The sequence below is a fragment of the Schistocerca piceifrons genome, chromosome 6, assembly GCF_021461385.2.
Source record: "Schistocerca piceifrons isolate TAMUIC-IGC-003096 chromosome 6, iqSchPice1.1, whole genome shotgun sequence".
In the NCBI taxonomy this organism is placed as follows: Eukaryota; Metazoa; Arthropoda; class Insecta; order Orthoptera; family Acrididae; genus Schistocerca; species Schistocerca piceifrons.
The window spans coordinates 178,750,311-178,775,610 of NC_060143.1; positions in this window are offsets into that span (position 1 = coordinate 178,750,311).

The following is a 25,300-nucleotide window of genomic DNA, read 5'->3' on the forward strand; positions in this document are numbered from 1 at the left end:
TAGCTCCTGTGTCTTTGGTTTGCACCCGTACGGTGTGGCTAGATGGTACTCTGGGCCAAGAGTTCAGCTAAGGAAGGGGGAGCTGACATAATGGCAGCGAAGTCAGTGCGCCGATCTTGGCAAGACGATGAAGTGTGGACTACTGGGCGTGCTGAATACTTGTGGTAGCTCCTCTCACAGTGAGATCTGACATCATTTTGTGGTGGTCACTATCCTGCTGGTCAATCCGTATTTTGGTTGCACAATGGCCCATGGGCAGAATTGATTTTCGGCGCCTTCCGTTAGTCCACTAAAGCTATGTTAGTGAAAAACGAATTAGATCTTCTGGAAGCGAAAGTATTATTGTACCAAACTCCGGATCTAAGCACTTTAATTGCTTCCTTCGGCACTTGCATTGCCAGCATGGCTGAGCACTCGCTTGATATTGTGTTTTAAATGACTGCCTTCCCCTGCTTTGCTACCAGCCACGTGTAATCGATATCTAGGTTTGCATGTGAGTGATTTGTTTTCTATCCATGCATTTATTTGCATTGAATATTGCTGGAAATTCAGGTGTGTTTTGGCATTGTCCAAGTGGGCTGTTAAGTTTAAACTACTCTTACGTCACTGAGAGGTTGCGTCATTGGGTGGTTACGTGACTGGTTTTGTATAACCTGCCTTTTGCTCGTGGGCTCACGTTAGAACTAAGGTAAACTGTAGGCTATGAAGCTTAATTTGCCTTATTTTAAGTTCTGGAATTTTACGTGTAGCATGCTGCACTGCATTGGTGGTCTTCGTGATTTAATCTGTGACCTAGTTAATATTTTATTGAAAGTTATATGTTTACGATTACTGTAAATTTCTTGTGCTATCTAGTAAGCAGATTAATCGGTTTTTATCACGTTTATAAGCTTGTTCATATTAATATAGTAAGGTCCAGGTATTTAGGGCGACAGACTGAAGCGTAGCTGTAAAGCGGGAGGTTTCTTCTAAGGAAAATTTTATATTCTTTCCTGTAGTTCTGCTGCAGTCAACACGAGTCTTCGCTCTTGTATCTCGACTAATAACTTTTTTTTTTTTTCAATATGCATGCAAGTCCAAAGGAAATTTGCATCGTAATCATAGTAGCACAGTCACTTCAATAACGGATTTATCTGCCGATATCGGGCAAGCGAGTTTCCAGGACAACGTCTGACGTGTACGGGAATATACAGTAAAGCGCCAAAGAAACTTGTATAGGCATGCGTATTAAAATACAGAGATATGTAAACAGTCGGTAGACGGATCTGCGGTCGGCAACGCCTATAAAAGACAACAAATGTCTGGCGCAGTTGTTAGATTGGTTACTGCTGCTACAATGGCAGGTTTTCAAGATTTAAATGCGTTTGAACGTGGTATTATAGATGGTGCACGAGCGGTGGGACACAGCATCTACGCGGTAGCGATGATGTGGGGAATTATCCCATCCGACCATTTCGCGAGTGTACGTGAATCCCAAGAATCCGGTAAAACATCAAATCTCCGACATCCCCGAGGCCGGAAAAAGATCCTACAAGAACGGGACCAACGGCGACTAAAGACAATCGTTCAACGTCAACCCTTCCTCAGATTGCTGCAGATTTCAATGCTGGTCCATCGTCAAGTGTCAGCGAGCAAAACATTCAACGAAACATGATCGATATGGGCTTTCGGAGCCGAAGGCGCACTCTGTACCCTTGATGAATGCACGACACAAAGCATTACGCCTCCCTTGCCCCCGTCAACACCGACATTCGGACTGTTTTTGGTGATTGGAAACATGTTGCCAGGTCGGACGAGTCTCGTTTCAGACTGTACCGAGTGGATGGAAGTGTACGGCTATGGAGACAGCCCCATGAATCCATTGACCCTGCATGTCAGCGGGGAACTGTTCAAGCTGGTGGAGGCTCTGGAATGGTGTGTAACGTGTGCAGTTAGAGTGACATGGGACCCCTGATACATCTACAAATAGATAAGACTCTCACACGTGATACGTACGAAAGTATGCTGTCTGATCACATGTATCCATTCATGTCCGCCGCTTAGGGTAGCCGCGTGGTCTCAGCGTCTTGTCACGGTTTGTGCGGCTCCCCCGTCGGAGGTTCGAATCCTACCGCTGGTATGGGTCTATGTGTTGTCCTTAGCGTAGGTCATTTTAAGTTAGATTAAGTAGTGTGTAAGCTTAGGGAGCGATGAGCTCAGCAGTTTGGTCCTATAGCACTCGTCACAAATCTCCATTAATGACCATTGTGCATTCCAGTGGGGTTGAGCAATTCCAGCCCGGCAATGTGACACCCCACGTATCCAGAAATACCACAGATTGGCTCCAGGAACACTCTTCTGAATTTTAACACTTTCGCTTGCCATGAAACTCCTCAGGTGGGAACATTATTGATCTTATCTGAGATGTCTTGGAACGTGCCGTTCAGAAGAGACCTGCACAACCTCATACTCTTACGGATTTATGGACTGCCCTGCAGGAGTCATGGTGTCATTTCCGTCCATCACTGATTCAGTCATTAGTCGGACGATAATAAGTCGTGTTGCGACACATCTGCCTGCTCACGGGGGCCCTACACAATATTACGCAGGTGAAATAGTTCCTTTTGCTCTTCTGTGTACATATTGAATGTACAAGTCGTAGACGCATGGTTGACGAAATATGTGAGTTTGAGCCTGGCCATGAGTCGTGCACGGCTAGCCAAATGGTAAGGCGACCGCTCGCGATAAGCGGTATACCCGGGTCCAGCTCAAATTTTCATTCTCGTAATTCCATTCTTCATCTGATGGTAGTCCTTATTCGCAATTGCGAATTTATATGATGTGTTTCGTAACGTCACCGCAGTGCATGTCCAAAGGAACTTCGCATCGTAATCAGAATAACACAGACACTGCAATATCGTATTTATCTGCCGATACCGGGCAGGCGACTCTCAGGTACAACGTCTGACCTGTACGGGAATACACATAATGGATGTGCGAGTACAGGTCGTAGACGTATGGTTGACGAAATACCGAAGTTTGGGTCTGGCCATGAGTCGTGCACATATAGCCAAATGGTAAGGCGACCGTTCGCGATAAGCAGGGAATCCGGGTTCGAGTCCTGCTCCGAGACAAACTTTCACTGTTGACATTCCATATTACATCTGACGGTAGTCTTTATACACAACTACGAATGCTTTTGATGTGTTTCGTAATGGCTGTTCTAAGGCGTGTTCGTCCTTAGGATAATTTAGGTTAAGTAGTGTGTAAGCTTAGAGACTGATAACCTTAGCAGTTAAGTCCCATAAGATTTCACACACATTTGAAATTTTTTTTTGTAATGGCTGTGGACGCCGCAGTGACCTGTTAATTTGGACATGCATGGATGTCCAAAGGAACTTTGCATCGTAATCAGAATAACACAGGCATTGCAATATCGTAAATATCTATTTCAGAATGGTTCCAATGCCTCTGTCGGATGACATCTGAAGTGCTGGCAAAGGGTATGGGCAGAGTGATGGCTCTCGATCTTCCACCACAAACGAGTCTATCAACATGAGGTGGTAAATATGAGATAGCTAAGGAGGTGGAAACGTGGTTTCTACTATGCCAAGACTGCTTGGTAGCTACAACAGGAAAACACAATTAATTACCAGGAGTACAAAATAAGAAAGTATTTATTACTTAACTTTCTTGTAGTCCATGATCAGTTGGTTGACAATTATAGAAGACGCTACTAGACTAAGCGTCTGTAGAATGACATTATTTACAAATCACACATCTTGCAGGGACGAATAAATCTCTTGTAATCTTGATTATTGAATCCGGTGAATTTGAAGACTAACTTGGAACGGAGCTACAAAGACTTGATGGCAGCAATGAATGAGCTGCAGACGATGAATAACATAGGCGCTGGCTGACCACTGAGCGCGGCTATGAACTGTTGACTGGCACAACTGCACTACTCTCCTACTGCACGTGAAGTGGCCTAGCGGCGCCTCGCGGCGAGCATAAGTACCGCGACTGGCTGTGTACTCTTTGGCTAACACAGCCGTTCTTCTGTTCCGTTTATCGAGAGAATCGCATCCGGCGGATCGATCTCTCAGGCGGCGGTGTGGTCGTATGACTGACGACATCACACAGAGTATGACCACCAACCGCGAGTAACAGTTTGTTGGAAGCCGCTCAGATGGGCGTCGAGTATCCGAAGACGACCTTGTGAAAGGATAGAAGAAGCAGCCACATACGCCTCCACCTCTTGGGATCAAGATGAGGTGAGTTATAGGACATGACAACAGGACCCATATGATGAATGTTGAAAGGAAGATCGTGCTCGTCAGTGTGTGGCAAATGGAGTGCACTGGTACAAATGGTACACTGGACCTTAGAAAATAGGGTCACTCTTTCGAATCCCAATAATTTGTCTCCCACAGAGATGCAGAAGTTTGAAATTTGTCTCAAAGATGCCTACAAACATCCCCAGTAATGATGCAAAAGCGTGGTGCTTTCGACGTCACCTTCGTGCTCGACTACACTTCAAACAGCAACACGTCGACACGTGCTCAGAAGTTGATGTAAGGTGTAAGGTGGTTAAACAACGCGATGACGGTCAGAACCGCACCGCGAGGCGCTGAAATCAAGACGTTTCCTTACTGGTCGCTGAGGAAAACATTTAGAACTGTCGCTCAGCATCGATACGAAAAAGTGTCAGAGGTATGCTTTACCGTTTTTTCGCACATTCGGTAGTGTCACACCCCTCCCTCCACCGCCGCCCCTGCCGGCCTGAGTGGCCGTCCGGTTCTAGGCGCTACAGTCTGGAAATGCGCGACCGCTACAGTTGCAGGTTCGAATCCTGCCTCTGGCATGGATCTGTGTGATGTCCTTAGGCTAGTTAGGTTCAAGTAGTTCTAAGTTCAAGGGGACTGATGACCTCAGAAGTTATATCCCATAGTGCTCAGAGCCATTTGAATCAATTTGAACCGCCGCCCCTACACCCCCCCCCTCCCCCCGACCACGCGATAGGAGGGCGCGATGAAATAAGTCTCAAGCATAAGAACCCTTGGCTGCTTCGGATTACGTTGAAGTATCCTTGAATGGTTTTGAACGGTCCCTAAACCATAAGAAAACCGCGTGAACTCTGGACGCCGCGGTTTCGTCTTCCATCCCTTAGGCGTCAGAAGAAGAGGGTCAATGTAGCAAAATTGGTGTGACGACCTTCCGACGGATTAAGTGTTAGTCTGTTTTGAAATTGTGTCGATGGTATTTGAAGCGTCGCCGAAAAAATGGTTCAAATGGCTCTAGGCAGTATGGGACTCAACTTCTGAGGTCATCACTCCCCTAGAACTTAGAACTACTTAAACCTAAGGACATCACACACATCCATGCCCGAGGAAGGATTCGAACCTGCGACCGTAGCGGTCGCGCCGTTCCTGACTGTAGTGCCTAGAACCACTCGGCCACCACGGCCGGCAGCGTCGCCGAGCCTGAGGATGACGCTGCAATGCGACACGCCTTACACAATCACAGAGAAAGGCTGTAGGCACCTGTGAGGCGAATTTCAAACTTCTGCGTCGCGATGGGAGACTATTACGGGGTTTCTACACAGTGACTAACTTTGTTTCACGATGAAATACGGAGTCACTGATTTGGTAGATACTGGGAATTGTGGAAGAACATAACAACTCTAATAGGAAATAGAGGAAAAAAAGTTACAAAAATACAGCAGTTAAGCGAAATACAACATTTCACCGAGGCAGAGCTTACTGACGCTGCGCATTGATAAACGACGCAGAACATATGCACTGGAACTGTGCCTAGATACACGGAACTACGATTAAGTGGAAAAAAGTGCTCTGAAACAAAATTTCATATCAAAGTAAGAAAGGGGCATTTTCATTGAATCCTTATCACAGTGTTGGCGCTTTTGGATTGCGGCTGTAGCTGGAGGTACTTGCGCTCCCCGAGCGAACGAGACGACGTACGTAAGTGAGTGACACTGACCTACCTGCTCAGACTCAAGAGGAGAGCGCATCTTTTTGCCGACAAAAATTGCGCGCTCTTGAATAGCCCTAATCGTCGGAAAGGCGATTCTCACTTTACCCCTACACTTTCATAAAGGACCTGAGTATACACACCGCAATGTCGCAAAAGTCATGGAATGCCGTTTAATGTCTTGTCCGACCTACTTTTGCCCGGTGTAGTGCACCAACTCGACATTTCGTGGACTCAACAAGTCGTTGCAAATATCCTGCAGAAATATTGAGCCATGCTGCCTCTATTGCCGCTAATAATTGCGAAAGTGTTGTCGGTGCAAGTTTTTGTGCACGAACTGACCTCTGTCGTAAGTCCCACAAATGTTCGATGGAATTCATCTCTGGCGATCTGGGTGGGCCAATCATTCGCTCGAAATGTCCAGATCGTTCTTCAAACCAATCGCCAACAACTGTAGCTCCATGACATTGCTCCTTGTCATCCACAAAAATTCCATCGTTGTATGGGAACATGAAGTCCCTTAGTGTCTGCAAATAGTTTCCAAGCAAGAAGAGAAAGCGGAATTATCTTAATGACGTGAGTTAGGGAAAAATCGGCGTTATGAGTTGTCGCTGATTCGCTGTTAACAGCAGCATTCGGGACAGAAGCAAATTAGCGTTGGCAACGAACCAGCGTCGAGGTGAATTGGTATTTCAATGCCTCTGTGGGCTTTCTAAAGCAATGATTCTTTGTAAGACAACGAATTTCGTGTAACAAATTTAGAATGGCTACAGGTTATATTACTGATAACGTGATATGCATTTAAGACTACTGTAATGGCGACATGTCAATGGCATCACCGCATTTTCACCGTCCAGTTTATATCGTCGCTCAGCGTCACGAAAACTGAAAATATATTTAAAAATCAATGTTACGACAATCGGTCATAAGAAAATTAAATAAAAATCTTCATACCTGTGAAGATCGTATCATTAAACAAAGAAATATGAAACTAGAATTCCACCATCTTACATTGACTCCTGTGACAGTAAGTACGTGGAAAAGGAAGAGTCATACAATAATTTCAGTAAGATTCCTCAGTCGATTGTTACTCAGAGTTAACATACGTAATAAGTGTTTATGATCTTGTCAGTGTGTTTATGAAGCTACGTGATTTTATATGCATTCTAAGATTAAAAGAAAAGAAGGAACAACGACGCACCACGAATAAATTATCGATTGGGACAGAAATCGATAGATGTGTACAAGTTATTTTTTCTGTCATCAGTCTACTGACTGGTTTGATGCGGCGTATTCCAATCTCTGTCTTCCTCTACAGTTTTTGCCCTCTACAGCTCCCTCTAGTACCATGGAAGTCATTCCCTCATGTCTTAGCAGATGACCTATCATCCTGTCCCTTCTCCTTATCAGTGTTTTCCACATATTCGTTTCCGATTCTGCGTAGAACCTCCTCATTCCTTACCTTATCAGTCCACCTAATTTTCAACATTCGTCTATAGCACTACATCTCAAATGCTTCGATTCTCTTCTGTTCCGGTTTTCCCACAGTCCATGTTTCACAACCATACAAGGCTGTACTCCAGACGTACATCCTCAGAAATTTCTTCCTCAAATTAAGGCCGGTATTTGATATTAGTATACTTCTCTTGGCCAGAAATGCCTTTTTTGTCATAGCGAATCTGCTTTTGATGTCCTCCTTGCTCCGTCCGTCGTTGGTTATTTTAATGCCTAGGTAGCAGAATTCCTTAACTTCATTGACTTCGTGACCATGAATCCTGATGTTAAGTTTCTCGCTGTTTTCATTTCTACTACTTCTCATTACCTTCGTCTTTCTCCGATTTACTCTCAAACCATACTGTGTACTCATTAGACAGTTCATTCCGTTCAGCAGATCATTTAATTCTTTTTCTCTTCCACTCAGGATAGCAATGTCATCAGCGAATCGTATCATTGTTATCCTTTCACCTTGTATTTTAATTCCACTCCTGAACCTTTCTTCTATTTGCATCATTGCTTCCTCGATGTACAGGTTGAAGAGTAGGGGCGAATGGCTGCAGCCTTGTCTTACACCCTTCTTAATACGAGCACTTCGTTCTTGATCGTCCACTCTTATTATTCCCTCTTGGTTGTTGTTCATATTGTATATGACCCGTCTCTCCCTATAGCTTACCCCTACTTTTTTCAGAATCTCGAACAGCTTGCACCATTTTATATTGTCGAACGCTTTTTCCAGTTCGACAAATCCTATGAAATTGTTTTGGTTTTTCTTTAGCCTTGCTTCCATTATTAGCTGTAACGTCAGAACTGCCTCTCTCGTCCCTTTACTTTTCCTAAAGCCAAACTGATCGTCACCTAGCGCATTCTCAATATTCTTTTCCATTCTTCTGTATATTATTCTTGTAAGCAGCTTCGATGCATGAGCTGTTAAGCTGATTGTGCGATAATTCTCGCACTTGTCAGCTCTTGCCGTCTTCAGATTTGTGTGGATGATGCTTTTCCGAAAGTCTGATGGTATATCGCCAGACTCATATATTCTACACACCAACATGAATAGTCGCTTTGTTGCCACTTCCCCCAATGATTTTAGAAATTCTGATGGAATGTTTACTATCCCTTCTGCCTTATTTGACCGTAAGTCCTCCAAAGCTCTTTTAAATTCCGATTCTAATACTGGATCCCCTATCTCCTCTAAATCGACTCCAGTTTCTTCTTCTATCACATCAGACAAATCTTCACCCTCATAGAGGCTTTCAATGTATTCTTTCCACCTATCTGCTCTCTCCTCTGCATTTAACAGTGGAATTCCCGTTGCACTCTTAATGTTACCATCGTTGCTTTTAATGTCACCAAAGGTTGTTTTGAATTTCCTGTACGCTGAGTCTGTCCTTCCGACAATCATATCTTTTTCGATGTCTTCAAATTTTTCCTGCAGCCGTTTCGTCTTAGCTTCCCTGTACTTCCTATTTATTTCATTCCTCAGCGACTTGTATTTATTTATTGCTGATTTTTCCGGAACATGTTTGTACTTCCTTCTTTCATCAATCAACTGAAGTATTTCTTCTGTTACCCATGGTTTCTTCGCAGCTACCTTCTTTGTTCCTATGTTTTCCTTCCCAACTTCTGTGATGGCCCTTTTTAGAGATGTCCATTCCTCTTCAACTGTACTGCTTACAGCGCTATTCCTTATTGCTGTATCTATAGCGTTAGAGAACTTCAAACAAGTACAGAGAGATAAATGTTTAGAATTTCAGAACGACTGGATGATTTAATCAGGAGAGTGAGAGCTTCACAGACTGTGCAGTTAAAAATGTGTTCATTCACCACTAGCCAATATCGAAGGAGTTACTCAGCTTGACATTGACAAAGTAGTCGGATCTCCTCCTGAGGGATTCCTGCCTAATTCTGTCCAACTGACGAGTTAGATCGTGAAAATATCGATATGAATGGGGACCCCTACAAATAACACTCCAGAAGTCCTTAAGTAGGTAGAGATCCGGCGACCTTGTGGCCGAATGAGGGTTTGGAAAACACGAAAACAAGCGAGAGAAACTCTCGCCGCGTGTGCTTGGGCTTTACCTTGCGGAAATGTAGGCCCATGGTGGATCGACGTGAAGAGCAGCAAAACAGGGCATATAAATTCGCTGACATACCGCTCTGGTGTAAGGGTGCCGCAGCTGGCAACCAAAGGAGTTCTGCTACGAAAAGAAACGGTACCCGGGCCATTGATCTACATCTGCATCTACATGGATACTCTGCAAATCACATTTAAGTGATATAAACATGGCGGTGAGTAGAGAAGCAGTAGTTCAAATAGCTCTGAGCACTATGGGACTTACCTTCTACGGTCATCAGTCCCCTAGAACTTAGAACCTGCGACCGTAGCGGTCGCGTGGTTTCAGACTGTAGCCCCTAGAACCGCTCGGCCACCCCGGCCGGCTGAAGCAGTAGTAAGGGGCTCCGGGAAAACGTATATTTCACCGATATAAATGTATTCTATGCAGTGAAGTCTTCTAAATGGATTAAGACTGTGTTCAGCGAGTCAAAAATGGATTCATACAAAATGCACCAAACGCTTCGTCGCAGTAAACATGAAACGTGACAAGGGGGAAATTAGCTACTGTTGTTTTCAACCGACGTGTTTATCAAAACAAGACAATGCACGGGAAGGAAACGCTGGCTATACACAAGAACAGGACGTACTTCAAAAGGCAAGCACAATTTGTGACTGCGGAGTAATCAGTTGTTGCTTACGATCAATGTGTTTATTAAAACAAGCAAATATGCAGGAAGAAAACGTCGTACAAACTCTAGATCAGGATCTACTGCAAGCTAAAGAGTATACAAAGAACGTAGAAAAATCGATCAGGGAACTAAAACAAAAACTGGAAAATGTGTCATTTGCTAGTCCTGTAATAAGCTGGCGTGTGAAGCACTGGGTAAATTGGGATCGTAAACAAAAACAAGAAGTGGAAATCGAGCAGAGTACTAGGCATAAAATAACCTGGCGTGGGAAACAGTGTGAAAATCGTCACAATCTGAAAACAACGAATAAAGTTGAGCTTCCTGACACCAGTGAAGACTCGATCAAACAGGGAACTAAAAGTAAGGATCATATGTATGAGACAAGAGAGAATAATAGAAATATAAGTGATGTATACATCTTCTACAAGGGCAGACACACACCCATAATACTACCAATGAAGGAAGAGGCAGGAAAGTCTCCACTGTGCCATATAAAATAAAAGGAAACAACCTTATCACCAACAGAGGCAGACCCACAAACCTCACCATGCCCGATAGAGGAAACAGAACCAACAACATCACCAACAGAAGACGACCCACAACCGCCACCCCCAAAAGAGGAACAGATAACACAAACAACAGGAAAAGAAGTAAGGTCATCAGAGACCCGACAGATAAGATATGGGAGGGGAGAAAGGAAAAAGAAACCTATCAGGGATCAGGACATCTATATAATGAAGCCGGAAACCGGCCAACCTACAAGAGGCTGTCATCGAAGGAAACTCAAGATTTTCACTGGCCCAAGACCAGCAATGCCACAACATAGCAGACAATCTGAGAAGCACACCAGTACTAGAGTGTCAAAACCAGATGTACCCGGAGACGACAAAACAAGGGGAAAACGAAGGGAGAAAAACCATGAAGATAATGTTAGGGAATGTAGAAGGATTGAAAAACTCAGCATACATAGCTCCAACAGACTTTCTCGAAGGTTATGACGTAGCAATATTCAGAGAAACTTTTCTCACAGATCATTGGCAACACCCGAAATTCTATAGCATAAATATGCTGGCAAAGTAAGGAGAAAGGTGGCGACCCCAGGGGGGAATAACAGTCCTAACGAAACCATTGATAACACCAATTATAGCGACAACAGAACTAAATCACTCCATTCTAATAGAAGTAAAACACATCACAAAATTAGCAACCTACTTCCAGGCAAACGAATCGGCCATAGCCATAATCGATGAACTGGGCCAACAAATAAGACGGAGCAAGAAAGACATCCGTTTACTTATCGCAGGGGATTTAAACTGTCGGTTGGATGTACAGAATCACAAAACAAAATTAGTAATCGAAACACTACAAGAAGAAGGCCTCATCCTACTAAACGACACAAACGTCCCTACGTACTTCTGCCATAATGGCAAAAGTGCTATTGATATCGCCCTCATAAGAGGAAATATAAAAGGGGACATAAGCTCACATTGGAATGCAAACCACACGCTTATAAGGAAACACATCCCGATGAACATAGCCATGCAAAGTGATTGGAAGGCAAGAGAGAACCAAGAGAAGAGATTGCTCTCAAGGAGACTGGATCCAAGGAAAGTGGAAGAATACCACGACCAGATAGAACAAATTGAGTCCTTAATCAACAACTCAAAAGTAGAGGAGACAGCGCTTGAACCGGAGAAACTCTTAAAACAAGTAGCTACCACCAGGAAAATGAGAAGAGCTAAACCATGGTTCGATCAAGAGTGTTATCAGCAAAGAAAAGAAGTACTCCAAGCTTTACACCGACTAAAATCGGACACAGATAATCACTCACTACTACAAACATACGCTGAGAATAGAAGATCCTACAAAACACTAACAAGGGAGAAGAGAATAGCACACAGTGAAGAAGAGGGAAGAAGACTAGCTGAAGAAGCCAAGAGAGACCCATTCATTGCAATCCGCCCCCGAAAGCAGGCACAGTCACACTATATAAGCATGGAAGAATGGACGAGACATTTCAAAGACTCTCTCTACAAAGATGGTAGAGAAGGAACACAGGTAGCAAGTCAAGAGCACACACCGCAAGAGATGCCAGCCTGGTCCCCACTCACTCCAAATAAGGTCCGAAACATCATTGAATCAACAAAAAGGAAGAAAGCAGCGGGACCGGATATGCTTTACAACGAATACCTTAAAGATACAGCCCATCTGCTAGCACCAACCTGGACAAAACTTGATAACAAATGCATTGAAACAGCAAAAATCCCTGGCCAGTGGAGAAAATCAGTAGTAAGGGTAATGTACAAAGGGAAGGGTGACCCAAAGGACACAAACAAATACAGAGGAATAGCCTTAGAAAACCACCTTTTTAAGGTATTCACAAAACTAATCACAGGAAGAATAAGACACACTTTGGAAGACCACCTCCCAGAATCTTAATTCGGGTTCAGGGAAAAAAGATCCACTATCACAGCAGTGGAGCTGCTTTTAAAAAACGTATGGGAAACCATCGATAAGAAGCAAAAATATTATGCTGTATTCATAGACTTCACAAAGGCCTTCGACCTCCTCAATCGATCATTAGTAAAAAGGATGCTCGACGAAACCCTGGGAAGAGACAGCGTCTGGACGAGGATTATAAACTCCATAAATGAATGGAATGAGATAAGGATCTCGGACAACCTCGACCTGTCTGAACCAATAAGGCAAACAAACGGGGTACTCCAAGGAGACCCACTAAGCCAGCTCCTGTTCATTCTGGCAGCAAAGGACATTATGGAAATTGCTCATGACGAAGATGTCGAAGAATATGCCTACGCGGACGACATTGTGATAGGCTAAAAAAAACTTAAAGAAACTACAGGAGACTATGGAAGAAGTGGAAAAATGGTGCACAAAACACAAGTTTGTAATCAACACCGACAAGACGGAAATGATGGTATGCAGACCAGGCGGGCAAATCCCAAAATCGACAAGAATTGCACTACAAGGAAAGCAAATATCTGTCGCAAAAGATTACAAATATCTAGGGATAACACTCCAGCCGTCCGCAAAGTGCTTCAGTAAACACACAACAGAGAAAGCGACACAGGCCATCAGAGCGATAAACGAAATAAGCTCCATCAGAACATTAAATCTAGACACAGCTATGGCACTCTTCAAATCAAAAATAATACCGATACTGGCTTATGGGATAGAAATCATATGGATACGCCTAAATGAAAAGAACTTAGAAACATTGGAAAGAGTAAAAGCAACCTATATCAAAAGAGCATTAGGGGTAGCAAAAATCAGAAGATCAAGATTAGTCTACCTTCTCGCCCGCGAATCTTTCCTCATCGAGGATCTCAGGATAAGGTTCTTACTTCCCAACACATCAGCATCGGAGAACCTGCTAAAATCACTACTCAAGAAAAGAGAGGAAGTACCAACGGAATTCTATGGATCCGGGGCCATGATCGACCGCACTTGGACAGCAGCAAATTTTGAGATGAGACACGTACTTACAAGACTCGCAGTACACGGTTTTCACCATGAAATTTGTGCAAAAACAACATACCACGAACCGTCAAACCTTTACAAGTGTACACTATGTGGACAGTCTTGTGAGAGATACCATATAGAAATATGCAACAAGAGGACCAGATCAATTAGAGACTATGCAATAAATGGTTCAAATGATAATCTGTTATAACACCTGCACTGAATGTAATCTACTAAGAATTATGCAGACACTCAATACATCCTTGTAACTCACTCTCAAATGATTGTAATCTAATGTATAACTACAATGGCTATTTTGCTTCAATAAATCGTTTAAATTTACATTTAAGTGCCAGGCAGAGGGTTCGTCGAACCACCTTCACAATATTCTATTATTCCAATCTCATATAACGCGCGGGAAGAATGAACACCTATTTCTATCCGTACGAGCTCTGATTTCCCTTATTTCATCTCGATGATCCTTCTTCCCTAAGTAAGTCGGCGACAGCAAAATATTTTCTCATTCGGAGGAGAAAGTTGGTGATTGGAATTTCGTGAGAAGATTACGTCGCAACGAAAAAAGCCTTTCTTTTAATGATGTCCATCCCAAATCCTGTATCATTTCTGTGGCACTCTCATATTTCGCGATAATACAAAACGTTCTGCCTTTCTTTCCACTTTTTCGATGTACTCAGTCAGTCCTCTCTGGTAAGGATCCCGCACTGCGCAACAGTATTCTAAAAGTGGACGGACAAACGTAGTATAGGCAGTCTCTTTAGTAGGTTGTCACATTTTCTAAGTGTCCTGCCAATAAAACGCAGTCTTTGGTTAGCCTGCCCCACAATATTTTCTGTGTGTTCCTTCCAATTTAAATTGTTCGTAATTGTAATACCTAGGTATTTAGTTGAATATACAACTTTTAGATTAGACTGATTTATCGTGTAACCGAAGTTTAGAGCGTTCCTTTTAGGACTCACGTGGATGACCTCACACTTTTCGTTATTTAAGGTCAACTGCCACTTTTCGTACCAAATGGTTCAAATGGCTCTGAGCTCTATGGGATTTAACTTCTGAGGTCATCAGTCCCCTAGAACTTACAACTACTTAAACCTAACTAACGTAAGGACATTACACACATCCAGGCCCGAGGCAGGATTCGAACCTGAGACCGTAGCGCTCGCGCGGTTCCAGACTGTAGCGCTAGAACCGCTTGACCACCCCGGCCGGCTCGTTTATATACACTCCTGGAAATTGAAATAAGAACACCGTGAATTCATTGTCCCAGGAAGGGGAAACTTTATTGACACATTCCTGGGGTCAGATACATCACATGATCACACTGACAGAACTACAGGCACATAGACACAGGCAACAGAGCATGCACAATGTCGGCACTAGTACAGTGTATATCCACCTTTTGCAGCAATGCAGGCTGCTATTCTCCCATGGAGACGATCGTAGAGATGCTGGATGTAGTCCTGTGGAACGGCTTGCCATGCCATTTCCACCTGGCGCCTCAGTTGGACCAGCGTTCGTGCTGGACGTGCAGACCGCGTGAGACGACGCTTCATCCAAACATGCTCAATGGGGGACAGATCCGGAGATCTTGCTGGCCAGGGTAGTTGACTTACACCTTCTAGAGCACGTTGGGTGGCACGGGATACATGCGGACGTGCATTGTCCTGTTGGAACAGCAAGTTCCCTTGCCGGTCTAGGAATAGTTGAACGATGGGTTCGATGACGGTTTGGATGTACCGTGCACTATTCAGTGTCCCCTCGACGATCACCAGTGGTGTACGGCCAGTGTAGGAGATCGCTCCCCACACCATGATGCCGGGTGTTGGCCCTGTGTGCCTCGGTCGTATGCAGTCCTTATTGTGGCGCTCACCTGCACGGCGCCAAACACGCATACGAACATCATTGGCACCAAGGCAAAAGCGACTCTCATCGCTGAAGACGACACGTCTCCATTCGTCCCTCCATTCACGCCTGTCGCGACACCACTGGAGGTGGGCTGCACGATGTTGGGGCGTGAGCGGAAGACGGCCTAACGGTGTGCGAGACCGTAGCCCAGCTTCATGGAGACGGTTGCGAATGGTCCTCGCCGATACCCCAGGAGCAACAGTGTCCCTAATTTGCTGGGAAGTGGCGGTGCGGTCCCCTACGGCACTGCGTAGGATCCTACGGTCTTGGCGTGCATCCGTGCGTCGCTGCGGTCCGGTCCCAGGTCGACGGGCACGTGCACCTTCCGCCGACCACTGGCGACTACATCGATGTACTGTGGAGACCTCACGCCGCACGTGTTGAGCAATTCGGCGGTACGTCCACCCGGCCTCCCGCATGCCCACTATACGCCCTCGCTCAAAGTCCGTCAACTGCACATACGGTTCACGTTCACGCTGTCGCGGCATGCTACCAGTGTTAAAGACTGCGATGGAGCTCCGTATGCCACGGCAAACTGGCTGGCACTGACGGCGGCGGTGCACAAATGCTGCGCAGCTAGCGCCATTCGACGGTCAACACCGCGGTTCCTGGTGTGTCCGCTGTGCCGTGCGTGTGATCATTGCTTGTACAGCCCTCTCGCAGTGTCCGGAGCAAGTATGGTGGGTCTGACACACCGGTGTCAATGTGTTCTTTTTTCCATTTCCAGGAGTGTAGATAGGGAGCATAAAAGGGTCTATAACACTACCTTGGGGAACGGCAGAAATCACTTCTGTTTTATTCGATGACTTTCCTTCAATTACAACGAACTGTGACCTCTCTGATAGGAAATCACAAATCCAGTCACATAACTGAGACGATATTCCACAAGCACGCAATTTCACTACGAGCCGCTTGTGTGGTACAGTGTCAAAAGCCTTACGGAAATCCAGAAATACGGAATCGATCTGAAATCTCTTGTCAACAGCACTCAGCAATTCATGTGAATAAAGAGCTAGTTGTGTTTCACAGGAACGATGTTTTCTAAACCGATGTTGACTGTGTGTCAATAGACCGTTTCCGTCGAGGTAATTCTGGATGTTGGGCCGCATGGCGGACGAAAAGAAATGGCTCTGAGCACTATGTCATTTAACTTCTGAGGTCATCAGTCCCCTAGAACTTAGAACTACTTAAACCTAACTAACCTAAGGACATCACACACACCCATGCCCGAGGAAGGATTCGAACCTGCGACCGTAGCGGTCGCTCGGCTCCAGACTGTAGCGCCTAGAACCTCTCGGCCACCCTGGAATCTCATCGACTGGAGTGGACATGTCTTCAGTAATGAGTCCCGCTTCCAACTGAGCCCCAAAGCCAGTGAATAAATTATCCAGTTTTTCTGAAATTGTTATCATTAGTTTGTTCATGCACGCTAAATCTATTTCCCTTCGATTCGTTTTGTCTTTAGTGTCCAACTTCTGGAATCTAGATCGGCTAATTCTGTGTTTTGTCGCATGTGTGGTGATGCAGTGTAGGTCAGGAGTTAAATTCGAAGGCAAGTTGGGGAATTTGTGACAACAATTTCTGACGGCCATCCGATGATAGGGATTGTGCCTTGGAGTGGAGGTGGAGCGCTCGACAGCCGCCACTGCTGTGTCTGGGGCGCTCGTAGAGGGGGGGCTGGGGGATCTGTCGGCCCCTGAGCGTGCTCTGAGGCCGCCCGCATATTTTATTCATGTGTGACAGCGCCGCGGCGCTGCGCGGCACGGAGGGGGACTCGTAGCCAAATCTCCGCTCGCAAACAGGCGGTCGCCGAAGTCAACCGCGGCGAGACCGGCCGCCTTGCAGCGTCTTAAAGATTTTGCCACGAGGCGCACCAGCACAAAACCTGTACCACTCTCCAGTCAAGTGGCAAAGTATTTTCTGTTGTTTCTGCTTCATAGCTTCGGTGAAGTTTAGAAATCACATCAAGTAACACTGTAAACTGTGTAACCTCCCCACCGAAATTTTGAAAAAGACAATATTTAATTAAGAATGCTAATGGACATTGCGCTAAGTGTAACCTCTCCACTGAAATTTTAAAGACAGAAATAATAAGTGAATGGGAGCCAAACGTAACCTCCCTAGCAATTAAATTTAATGACAATAAAAAATGAGAACCGCAATCTGACTCAAATATAAGTTCTTCACAAAAAAATTAAAGTCCATTCAGTGATAAGAAAATCTCAGTGATAATGATAATTCAATTAAACCGACATATCGGTCTTTGGCCCTGTGCAAAAATCAGAATTAAATTCTTACCTCCTTGTAACTGCTAGTCAAATTTCTGCTCTTATTCTTGCGCACTGCTTGGAGGAACTGCATTGTAAATAATAATATTCCTTTTTTTTTGTAATTTAACTGAAACTTTTCTTTAAGGGAAATGGAACGAAATCGTTAGTTCAATTAAATAAATTTTTTTTTGTAAAATTGCTTTTGAAATCAAAATTATTATTGGGGCACTTGTTGGAAATTAATTACAATAAATAAACTTTACATTAACTGATGATTACCTTAATTAACAATATACCTCATTCAGCATCTTGACCAGTATTGCCGACAGACTACATCACACAACCGCACTGGGCTGCTACTACCGACAGAGTGCACTGTCCTACTGCAACTCGCGTACTGCTCTACATGACGACTACTACTGAACTGCTCTGCATGACGACAACTAGCGAACTGCTCGCAACACTCGCGCGGTCAAGCGCAGACTAACCACGATAATAGGCTCTCTGGTCAAAGATTTTAACGTGCCTCACCATCGCTGCTACGTTACATACGTGTTTCATAACCCTCCACTGGGGGGGGGGGAAATTTGGCAGCGATGGTGAGTCATTTGGACTTGCCATCGCAAGAAATTTTTACAATTTACAGAATATTCAAATTTAGTACATAAATTAAATGTGGTGCACACGCACCGAGTACAAAATATATCAGACAAAGACAAAATGTGAGTACAAAACATAGTAGCAAATCAGAAAACTGTATATACAAATTATTTGACAGATAAAGTGCACAGGCACTGAAAAAATTCTTTAGCATAAACAGAATGGCAAAAAAAAAATCATGTTGACAAGTGACATGAGTGCACATGCACTGCAGTTCAGAACATATCAGTAAATGATGAAATGTATATACAATGAGTAACAAATGACATAAGTGCATACACACTGAAGTATTGAACATACAGAATGAGTACAAATCATGTTCAAAAATGAGAAAAATGCACAGGCACTGAAGTTCAGTAGAAAACATATTAACACACAACATAAGTGCACATGCACTGCAGTTCAGAACATATCATCAAAATAAAAAATGTATATACAATAAAAAAGACAAGAGTGTACATATACTGTACTTCAGAACAAATAAAAGAAAATTGTCTTTAGCATTTTGGCAATAAATAAACATAATAGCAAAAATTCATGTCGACCAGTGACATAAGTGTACTCGCACTGGAGTTCAGCGAATTGAAAAAAATGTATAGCCATGAACATAAATGATGTTAGCAAAAATGATTTTCACTATGTGACAAGAATTAGGATAGGAAAGGGAAGGATTGCATCATGGTTGTAGCACTTTAGATTGCACACAGCTGTTCTGAAAGTCCATATCTTTCCACAGAAGTACAACACCAAGTGACACAACTTGAAGTTCTTTTCCCATCACAATTTATCAGCGTAGCCAAGACACTGAACTGTCGTAGTAATATTCCATGTTTTCATTTTGGCAGTACATTAGGTACACCAAACAGTGGGACCATAATAAGGTCTTCATCGCTCACAGTGGTGGACAGCATGTCGTGTCAACACCACGCTCTTACAAGGCACACCAACATAGAATTAGTGCAAAACCAAATATAGTGCTCCATGATCACTAGGATAAACAGGACAAATGGACATTGCAGTAATTCAGGGTAGTTAGCTCATGAGGTGAAGGACATTAAGTCACATAATATTGACAATTACAGTCTTCATTAGTAGTTTGCGGCATTCATAGCCCAGTTATTGAACATTTCTGTACCAAGTATGTAGTATTACAGAAAAATGTTCATTAATTGTTTTACATAGAATCAGTAATCTTCTTTTCCTAGTTACAAAGCATTATTAAATAATCGCATTCTTTTCCAGTTACAAAGTATAGCATAGTTAATTAATCATTTGTCATTCCATTATAGTGTTAATCATTAGCCTTCTCCTAATTACAAAGCATTATTAAACAATCACATTCATTTCCAATTACAAAGCATAGTTAATCATTTGTCATTTCAATATATAGTAAGAATCATTACCCTTCTCCTAATTACAAAGCATTATTAAACAATCACATTCATTTCCAATTACAAAGCATAGTTAATCATTTGTCATTTCAATATATAGTAAGAATCATTACCCTTCTCCTAATTACCAAGCATTTTCATTTCCAATTACAAAGCATAGCATAATTAATTAATCATTTGTCATTCCATTAGTAATAATCATTAGCTTTTTCCTAATTACAAAGCATTATTAAACAATCACATTCTTTTCCAGTTACAAAGTATAGCATAGTTAATTAATTATTTGTCATTCCAATATAGTATTAATCATTAGCTTTTTCCTAATTACAAAGCATTATTAAACAATCAGATACTTTTCCAGTTACAAAGTATGGCATAGTTAATTAATTATTTGTCATTCCAATATAGTATTAATCATTAGCCTTTTCCTAATTACAAAGCATTATGAAACAATCGCATTCTTTTCCAGTTACAAAGTATAGCATAGTTAGTTAATTATGTCATTCCAATATAGTATTAATCATTAGCCTTTTCCTAATTACAAAGCATTATGAAACAATCGCATTCTTTTCCAGTTACAAAGTATAGCATAGTTAATTAATTATGTGTCATTCCAATATAGTATTAATCATTAGCCTTCTCCTAATTACAAAGCATTATTAAACAATCACATTCTTTTCCAGTTACAAAGTATAGCATAGTTAATTAATCATTTGTCATTCCAATATAGTATTAATCATTAGCCTTTTCCTAATTACAAAGCATTATGAAACAATCGCATTCTTTTCCAGTTACAAAGTATAGCATAGTTAATTAATTATGTGTCATTCCAGTATAGTATTAATCATTAGCCTTCTCCTAATTACAAAGTATTATTAAACAATCACATTCATTTCCAATTACAAAGTATTAACATTGAAAACAAGAGCTAATTAATGGCATAATTAATAACATAATTCATTGAGTGGCATTAATTTTGGCACTCAGTGGCCAGCAAGTATTGAATAGAATAAAACATAGTTTATCATTCAGTATTATTCAGATCATTATGAAGTCATTATTAAAAATCAGGTAATTACAGTCATAGCATTAATAATCATGGGCATTATAAGTAGTCTCATTACAATAAAACATTGTTCCTCATTCAGTAGTATTCAGATCATTACGAAGTCATTATTAAAAATCAGCTAATTACAATCATAGCATTAATAATCACGGGCATTATAAGTAGTCTCATTACAATAAACAGTGGCAGTTATTAGCCAGTTACAAAGCATTATTTTTATATTTTTTTTTGTATCATTAAGAAGTCATTACTGAAGTGACTTACTATTCAGAGCTAATCAGTATTACTCAGAACTTTCTCAAACTGGTATCACTACTTGGGACTGGTAATACATTTTTTTGTTAGCAATGCATTGCGTTGGGATCGATAATTAATTGCTGAGGCATAACACTATTTGCTTTTGACCTATTGCTGCAAATGAGGATAGGTAACGTCATTCGTCATGAGTCAGCTGTAGCAAGGTTATGTAACAAGGCAGTATATGTGATCACATTTATAAATGATAAACACAAATGGGTAAAAAATAAAAATGCAAGTACTAGAACAGGTATAATAAGTAACAGGTTTAGTAAGTATCATAAAAAGCTTCTCCTGGAAAAAATACAAAATGGATTATTGACCTGAAAGAAGAAACGCACACTATGCTGAAGAGTAGTGAACTTCGAATTAACAGGTAGTGAAATGAGTATAAAAAATGTGTTCCATAGCTGTCCTTTCCAAAACTTTCCGTCATCCTACTATGCAATATAACACCTGCTGTCAAAACAAACTGCAACAAATACTTAAGTAACTACATAGCCTAAATATATAACTTCAACATTATCCTCATCTGTAAAGAGAAAACCTCATTATTCATTATACATATTATAATAACTTCATTATTATCATCACCTGTAAAGAAAAACTTCATTATTCATAATACCATATCCTTCATCATTATTCATCAGTATTCATTATCATCTGCAAAAAATCACTTCTTTACTCATTATACAACTATTCCTTATCGCTAGCATATTTCATCACTAAAACTAAGATGTGTAGTTCTGTCTGACAGCCTGCATCAATCACCTTGTATTCTGAAAGAAAAAATTAGTTAAGACTGCTATTCTATGATGAGTATAGTATATTCTAGTTAATGCTTGTTAATCCTGATCCATTTACCCTTCCTCATAAAGTTATTGCATCTTCTTTCGTTTATTCCGTAGGTGAAATTCCCATTTCTTTTGAATTTATTTCTTACATGCATCATTTCTTTCTGAAATTGATGAACAGAGATTAATGTCTTGCATTTAAATCATATACCCACTAAATAATGACTGGTTAATGGTGACACAATTAACCATACAGCATAACATGACAGAAAACGTAATGTGTCAAAGACATTGACAGTGTTCAGATGCAAAAATGTACACAGAATAATACAATGCAGCAGCAAAAAATGTAAAACAGTCACGATGTTGAGATGTCATAAGGCAAAAAAAAGTCAAAGTCGACTGGTGTGTTATATCTTAACTATTTCATAGTGCATACAAACAAAACTGGAGTACAATCATATACACAAAAAAAGTGGAAAATGTGCACGGTCTGATGTGTAACGACAAGAAAAGCAACCTGCTAACCTTACCTTGCCGGGCACTTGCCAAGAAAAAATACGATAATCAGCAGTAATTAGTCTGGTGAATATAATTGCATTAGTAAATGGCATCATAGTGTGTTGAATCATACAGTGTCTTCATTCAATAAAGGGTTTAATGTTTGAGATATGGTGATTGCCTTTCGATTTTCTGGTTCTCAAAGTTTCGACGTGTACAACATTGGGGTGAGGGATGCTGGGAATCCGATATGGACCTGCGTATAAAAGTTCAAATTTACTGCACTTACCTTTTAATTTACTGGATAAATAGTGTGTACGTACTAATATCTTCTGTCCAACGTGAAAGTCTCGGCGTCTACAAACCTGTTTTTGCTGTCTTCTCCGGCGCTCTGCGGCACGTTTGATGTTGTTCAGCGCAATGTCAATTATTTCATGGTGCCGTAGGCGACGACATTTAGGGAAGTTTACTAATTCTTTAATTTTGTTTGGTGGTTCAACGTTTTTCAGTATAACAGACGGAGATAGCATAGTGGATTCATTTGGAATGGAATTAATTACATCTTGGAATGAGAGTATGTGTGTATCCCAATCAATATGTCTTTTGTGGCAGTATATTCGGCACAGCTTACCAATTTCTTTCATTAATCTTTCACAGGGGTTCGAAGAAGCATGGTACTTGGATATATAGATCGGAGAAATGTTTCTAGCTCGTAACATGCGTGTCCATATGCCACATCGAAATTGAGATCCATTGTCAGAAATTACTTTCATCACATGCCCTACATGAAATAGAAAATGTTTTACAAATGCTTTCGAAACAGTTTTAGCAGTAGCTTTGCGTAACGGAGTGAAAGTAACAAATTTTGAAGTGAGCTCAACAGCGACAAAGATGTAGCAAAAACCTCTGTTAGTTCTCGGAATTGGACCAAAAATGTCTACTGCGGCCATATGTCTTAATTTAACAGGTACAATGGGATATAAAGGAGGAATATGTGAAGTGGTGTCTGATCTAGCTTTCTGGCAAATTTTACAAGACGCTAAAACTCATCGTATACGTTTCTCCATGTTGGTAAAATAACAGTTCTGTCTCAGTATAAGAAAACATTTTCGTGCTCCGTAATGTGCGTAACTTAAATGAGTGTACCATATTAACATGTTAACCAGTTCGTCAGGAATGAATAATAACCAATTATTGCTGTTAGGATGAGAGCGGCGAAACAGAATGTCATTGCGTACAGTGTAACGGTTTCTAATCGTAACATTATTCTTATCTTGCCAAAGGTGTTTAATTTCTTTCCACACATTGTCTTTATTTTGCTCCTTTGCTATGTCCTGTAATGACGATGAAATAAAGTTTTCAAATGCAACTTGCTGAATGTACATGACACTGAAATTTGTTTTGCAGAAGTTGGTTGCTACGTCTTGCTGATTGTTGCCGAGAGAACGCGATAGTGCGTCTGCTATAACATTTTGTGTGCCGGGAATGTGAACTATTGTAAAATTAAATTCCTGTAAATAAAGTTTCCATCTACTTAATCTGTCGTGAGTAAATTTAGCTGAAAGCCAAAATTGTATAGCTCTATGGTCTGTGTAAACGGTGGTATGTCTGCCATAAAGAAAGTGCCGAAATCTCGTAAAAGCCCATACAACACATAATGTTTCAAGTTCTGTAACGGAGTAATTTCGTTCAGCAGGTGACAGAATGCGGCTTGCAAATGCGATGTTTTTAATTACTGTAGAACCATCTTCTTCAATTTCCTGGAAAATGTGTACGCCTAAAGCGGTGTTGGAACTGTCGGTGGCAATGGAAAAATTTCTGGTAAGATCTGGGTGCGATAAAAGTGGAGCATTCAACAAAGCATGTTTCAGGTTCATAAATTCAGAGTGTGCTTGCTTATCCCAAGACAGTTTTTACCTGTTAATTGGCATAATCTGGGTGTGTCTAAAGCAGAGTGATGAATAAATTTACGAAAAAAGTTAATTAAGCCCAAAAAACTGCGTAATTGCTTCTTTGTTGTAGGAACAGTAATGTCACGTAGAGCTTGAAGTTTCTCCGGATCAGGTGCAATGCCTTCTGCTGAAATTACGTGTCCAAGAAATTTTATAGAAGTTTTGCCAAAGTGCGATTTACTAAGATTAACTGTAAGTCCTTGTGCATGAAAAGTTTGTAACAGTTGTTCAAGAATCATATTGTGTTCCGACCAGTTAGCTTCTGCAATAAGAATATCGTCTACGTACGTCGTAATTCTGTCTTTAAGTTCTGTCGGAAGTATAGTGTTCAAACCGCGAATAAAAGCTGCAGAAGAAATAGTTAAGCCAAACGGTAATTTACACAATTGATAACAGTCGCCAAAACAGAGAAAAACGGTGTATTTTCTGCAGTTCGGATGAAGTTGAATTTGCCAAAATCCCGATTTCAAATCTAATGTAGAATAAACAGCTGTACCGTGAAATTGCTGTAGAAGTTCCTCTAAAGTCTGTGGTCGATCTGTTTCATTAATAATAATGTCATTAATGTGACGTGAATCAAGTACGAGGCGAAGTGAGCCATCTTTTTTCTTAACAATATGCAGCGGGTTTATGTATGGACTAACTGCCGGTTCTATAATTCCTTGGTCAAGCTTATCCTGCAATTCCTTTTTAACCTGTTCTCTATGAATATACGGAATGGGATAATGCTTTGATTTAAATGTGTCGTGCT